The sequence below is a fragment of the Apteryx rowi genome, unplaced genomic scaffold, assembly GCF_003343035.1.
Source record: "Apteryx rowi isolate R43461 unplaced genomic scaffold, aptRow1 scaffold_863, whole genome shotgun sequence".
In the NCBI taxonomy this organism is placed as follows: Eukaryota; Metazoa; Chordata; class Aves; order Apterygiformes; family Apterygidae; genus Apteryx; species Apteryx rowi.
In genome coordinates, this window is record NW_020451164.1 from 265,546 (window position 1) to 271,608 (window position 6,063).

The following is a 6,063-nucleotide window of genomic DNA, read 5'->3' on the forward strand; positions in this document are numbered from 1 at the left end:
TTCCATCTGAACACGAGGAAAAACTTTTTCACTGTGAGGGTGACAGAGCACTGGAACAGGTTGCCCAGAGAGGTGGTGGAGTCTCCTTCTCTGGAGATATTCAAAACGCGCCTGGATGCAATCCTGTGCAACGTGCTCTAGGTGACCCTGCTTGAGCAGGGGATTGGACTAGATGATCTCCAGAGGTCCCTTCCAACCTCAACCATTCTGTGATTCTGTGATTCCAGGTGGAAATACACTCCTCTGCAACAAGATGCAGGAGAGAACAAGAGACCCAGGTCCTTGTTCCTGCCTTCATACATGAGGCCTTCATACAGAAGCTATGCCTGAGGGAAGTCCTTATCACATCCTGCTTCTTGTCCCAGTATGAGCAATCAGAGGCCATCAATAACAGTGGGTAAAATACCACTGAGAGGTAAAGCCTGGATACTTTATCCTGCACCTGGAGTTCAAGAGAACACAATTTCCTCAGAAAATTCGGTGAAGAATTCCTTCCCCATGGCCTATTATCAGTAAAAGTGATGTATGTTTTGGTATGTATTGGGAATATAGTCATGGTTGGAAATTTACAAACTATTTGAGAAGAAGAAAGAGAACAGAATAACGCAAAAGCCTTTCAAGTGATTCTTGAAGAGGGTGCATGTGTCAAATATATATGTAAAACAGTACCCCAACATACAGTATTGCCAAGGCAGTAGAACCAGAGGCCCTATCAAGGTAGATACTGTATGAGCTGTAACAACATGTTAAATTAGTTGGACAAGGAGAATTAATCTGATGTCTCACATCAGTAGCATCAATAACTTGAGACTACTTTCTACTTCTGATAATTTTTCCAAGAAACCACACAGTTCTAGAGGAATGGTTTAGAGTCTCTTCTATCTCTCACATCATCAACAGAATTTCAAGTTCTGCAAAAAGACCAAAGTGTGCCTTCATTTATACCTGGAACGGGAGGATGTGACAGAAAATAAAGTACAGAACTTGATTTTCAAAATCTTTATTATTAACAATGACTCATAATCCAGCAAGACTGCAATTTGATTTTTTAGATTCAAAGCTGAAGTTAGAAAAAAATGTCTTCTTATTTGTAAATGAATAAAATTTAATTGCACATTTAAATCAGTTTTCAGAGTACAAATTCATGTTTTACTTTTCAGCATATAATTGTGCTATGCAAGTTCTTAAAACTCTGCTTCCTCTTTTACTGTCAGCTCATGCCACTAAGTAACACATTTCATGCAGAGAGTGCATGGCATTCTACTCTGCTAAATACTTTGGTGATTATCTCAGATCTAAAAGCCGCACTGACTTAGACCTTTGGTTATCAAYTGCTCTCTATTGTTTCTGTGTTGTGGAAACATAATTTGCTCTGTTCCCTTGGTATAGTTTTATGTCCCCTTGTATTTTAACCTTTTCTTACAGAGTTAGCAGAAATGACTGAGGAAGAAACATTTCTTAATAGCTTCTTATGTGATAGACTGAGAAAATAAGCATTAACAGGCTGCCAAGGTTGGAAGGTAAGGAGAGAAAGGGCATGTTTTGGGCAAGCTTCTAGGCCAGGATGGGGATATTTTGTGGTAAACCGTCATTCTAATCCGAGGTATTTTAGACCAGACAACTACAGCTGCTGTCAAAGAGAAAAGCTCCTCGTTTCTGCTGACCTTGCAGCTTTGGATAACATGTCTATTCACTGCTGCCAGTAAAACAAAGGGTTCTTCCAGAGGGCATTGCTGATCTAGAGGGCAAAGCTATATATAATATTTTTTGGTATACCATGACATGTTGGTCCTAAGGGAACTCAAGCATCCAGGAAAGACTGAAGTTAGAAATGTGGGTGGAAGCTTTGCAGCCCACAGATATTTCTAAATCCAAATGACATCCTGAGGAAGTGAGTCTGGAAAGGGACTTTCTCATGCTGTATTCTTTCCCAGCTATTTACAACTGTGCTGTGCTGTGGTTCACAGCACCATTCATGCAACAGAAATGCATGAATCAGAGATGAAGGCTATTTAATCTATTAAGGAATTCAGCCTTTCGATTAATGCATGGTATGCTGCTGATACTCCCTCTCCAGACATAATGTGTTGTAGCCATAAATGGTGAAATTAGGCGTGACAAATTGAGACTTGCAGTCCAACTGCTGTCCAGGCTGGTCTGAGTTTTGCACAGCCATCCACAACCCCTCAACCACTTTAAGTATGACTGGAGCAGTCACAGTTTTAAAGAAGACATGTATTTGAAACAAGTACTGGTAAAATCTCTGCACTTTTTATTGGATATTTAAGTGCATAAGGAAGATGCTTTTACAATGTAGTGTACACTCGGTATGACTCCCTAAAGTAACTTTATGCACTTAGTTTTTGAAATTTTGACCCAATCAGATGTGACTAGCAATTGGGCACCCCAAAATACATGCACATCGACTAGTTGCAGTAATAACTTTCCTTCATTTGACTTTTAGATCAAAATTTCTTTGGGATCCTCTTTATTTAGGCTGCCCTGGTCTGTCCAGATTACACCACCTCCATCTTTGTTCAAGCTATCCTAAAAGCAAGGTTGTTTATGGTTTCTATACATTAGCGTCTCATGCCTCTTGCCACTAGGGAGACAAGTGAATAATGGAAAGAAACAAAATGAGGGAAAAGGCAATAACAGGAGCTGTGGAAGAATGACTGTTGAAACATATACATTATTTTTTAACAACACTTCATTGGAAATGGCTTTATAGCTATGAAGTTTGAGTTTGCGAAGAGCTGGTCTGCAGGGGAGGTCACAGCTTTATAATCTGATGGCAATTCCATCATGGGAGACAGCTTAGTTAAGCGGTAACAGTACCACACACTGACATACACAAATCCTCAAACACCACCATCATTAACTGGCACTGCAGGAATACCATGGTTAGAGTGCATTTTACCTGGAAGTTTTGGATAACTTTCAAACACTAGTTTCTTCAAATTTTTGGTATCTTTAAGGCACAGAATTAGTTCTATTTTACAGAAAAAGAGATACAGAGACATTCAGCCTGGTGAATAAGGGACAGGTTAGAAAAGGGTTAGGTTGGTAGGAACAGCTATAGAAAGGTGTTCGGGCAACTAAGTAGAAGCTGAGTCTTTTTGGAATCTAGATAATATCTAACTATCATAATTCACTGTTGACAGACTGATCAAAAAGTTTAAGGACTTAAATGTGGAAAATAAACTGTTCTTCCCCCATTTCAGAGATTTCCAAAGCTGAGATGAAGACCCCTGCAATAGGTGGGAGATGCTCATCATGTGCTACATGTGCTACATGTGCTTTATTAAGGTTTTTTCAAAATGTACATTTTCACAATATGGATGTGTCCTTAAAAAAAAGGACCACCAACTATCATCAAATCACTTACAAGCCTGTACAAAAAAAGAAGTGTTTCAGAAACTCTTACAGAAATGGAATGGACTTCCCAATATTACAAAGAGAAACACTGCTTTGGAGCAACGTCTTGTCATCGCAGATCCTATAGTACATGCCGATCACTTGGCTGTTACAGATTTCAAATTGTTCTGAGCATGTATCTTGTATCTTTTCAAAGGCTATTATTTGGTGCATTAACCCTCTACATTCCTTTAGTTGTGTTAATATCCTTATTACTATGATCCTTCTTGATATTTCTGTTATGCTATGGTAACATCTGCTGGTGGAACAGTCACTATTACAGTAAATGACCCTCAAATAATCAACAATCGCTAAGCAGCTTCCAGAGTTCAGCAAGCTGACTAAAAAAAAAATACTTCTAGGAAATGCTTTCTAGGTGGTGTACATTTCAACTAAGGAATTAGTTCAGATCACACAAATAAACAAGAGGGGAGGAAGGTCAGCATGTTCTAGCAGAGGAGCAGAATTTATTTCACTAGCCTCAAGCTTACAGGAGTATTCAGGGTTCCAGAGATTTTTCTGATCAAGTATTAAAACTCTGCTTTCTACAAAGCAGTGCTGGCAAATGTTTGTATTTGGTGCAGGAGCAAGGCCAGAGAGCTGGAAGAAAGGAGAATGACATGGTAGTGCTGGGCATGGGAGGGAGAAAATGAACTTGTATCTGGACACCTGACTTTCTCTCTCTCTTAGAAATGTACTCTTTCAGAAGGGGACACTCACAGACACCGGCTTGTGGATATATATACCTGGATATGAAATCCAGAACTCTTAGATCTGAAATTCAGAGGGCTGTCCAAACTGGGACCCTAAGCGCTATGTTCAGTTCAAACATGTTTCTGGGCAAATTGGACTTCCATGGGTATGTTAGACCACGTGAAAACAGAAGGAGAGTAAACTTCCTTCATCAGACCTTATGCCAAACAAATGAGCCAGCTTAGGAAGAAACTTTTATCAGAGAAGAAGTGAATTGTGTAGTTGGCCATTATGCAGTCCCCTGCACCTTTGTCGGACACAGGGGCAGCTGGGTGAGAGAACTGCTTCTCCCATTTGTCTTTGATCAGGCTTTTCTATACACCTTGCTCTGACAGTAAGATTGATGCAACACCAAAGGGCCCATTTGTACTTCAGCACCTGTGATTCTAAATGTGATAACGATTATTTCATTTCTTTCTAATCAGATACTCCATGTCTGTGTTGCATTCTGAAGTCCCTTGTGGATTATTTCCCACTTTCTCCCTAAAAGTTTTGAAAGAGATGGAAAAAGAAAAAAAAAAGTTCTATATTGTAGAAACGGCAAAGCTTTCATGACAACAGCTTTCATGTGTGCCCAGGGGCTCCAACTGTAAAGACTGATTTGGTACTATCTCCCATTTTCAGGTGTGGATTTTTTTTTTTAAAGGGGGGGGCGGGGCTTGACAACTCATCTGAGTTTTCTTTATTTCAAGAACTCTTGTCAGGACTTACCAAGAAAAAAAATTAAAAGAGCAAAAGCAGGAAAGGGCCATTTGGCTTATCTTGTTCACTTCCTGAAATCCAAACAAACTTTCAAAAAAATCCGTATCACACCCTATCCATTCACCCTGTTTCCCTGCACTGAGGATGGGAGAGTCTAGACAAATCTGGGCTTTGGGAAACCTTTGGAGCTTTTTCTGAAAATAGGTTCCAAATATATTTTATTAAAGGCTTCGAACACATTAGAGAATACTAGCTGGAGGTTGGGGGTGGGGAGCTGTTTGTTTTCTTTATTTGTTTTTGCTCTGAACACCATTGCCAAGAGCGCAGGAGAGACAGGCTGGGAGGTCTGCACCAGTGAGCAATTACTCGCACAAGGCAGTCTCGGTGACTTCCTTGGGACATCATTCGCAAGCAGTGACTCAGCCAGGATCTCTAAAAGTCAAGAGCCAGGCCAAAGCATATGTGACAGCCTGTGTGACCCTTCCACACCAGGTGCCTTGGTATAGCCCCTGGCTTTAAATCTCTTACTCCAGGTGAAGGAGTGTGGTTTTGAAGACTTTTCGCACCTGGCCTTCCTTGTCTGTGTTGCGTGGCTCTCCTTTTGCTGTGTAGTTCAGCTTGGCTCCTTTTATTGACAGGAGCTTGCTGGCCCCTTGAAGTCCTCAGCCGTGTGAATCAGCAGCCCCTCCCCTGTTAACATGCCTGGATTGCAATGATTTGAAGCCAGGCCTACAGGGGGTTTTAAGTACTTCATTCCAGCTTAGGTGCCTCAAAACCTTTCTGCACCTGGACTTTGGTTTCTGTTGACTGAGGGTGTGTTTTAACCAGTGGCTGGCAGTTTCTAGAGCAGTGAAAATCCAGTTCTCTTCCCAAATCACATTAAACAAAAAAGGAAAAAAGAGCAGTGGCACCAAGATTCACTGGAATATGAGGAAGGGGGGGATTTCCTCAAAGCAGACACCACCTGCTTTCACTGCTCGCTCCTCCAGCCTTCTGCCATGGTTGTCAGCTAATAAATGTCTTCGCCTTTTTTTGAATCCCACCCTTCTCGAATACTCTGCTCTTTATCACATCCTGATGGAAGAAATGCTCCAGAGATGAGCCAGTCTCCCTGGACTTCCTGGAAAACACATGGCTCTTAACTTTCTGCCATAAAAACAAAGCAGGCAGTCCATGGAGATCTGACAATTC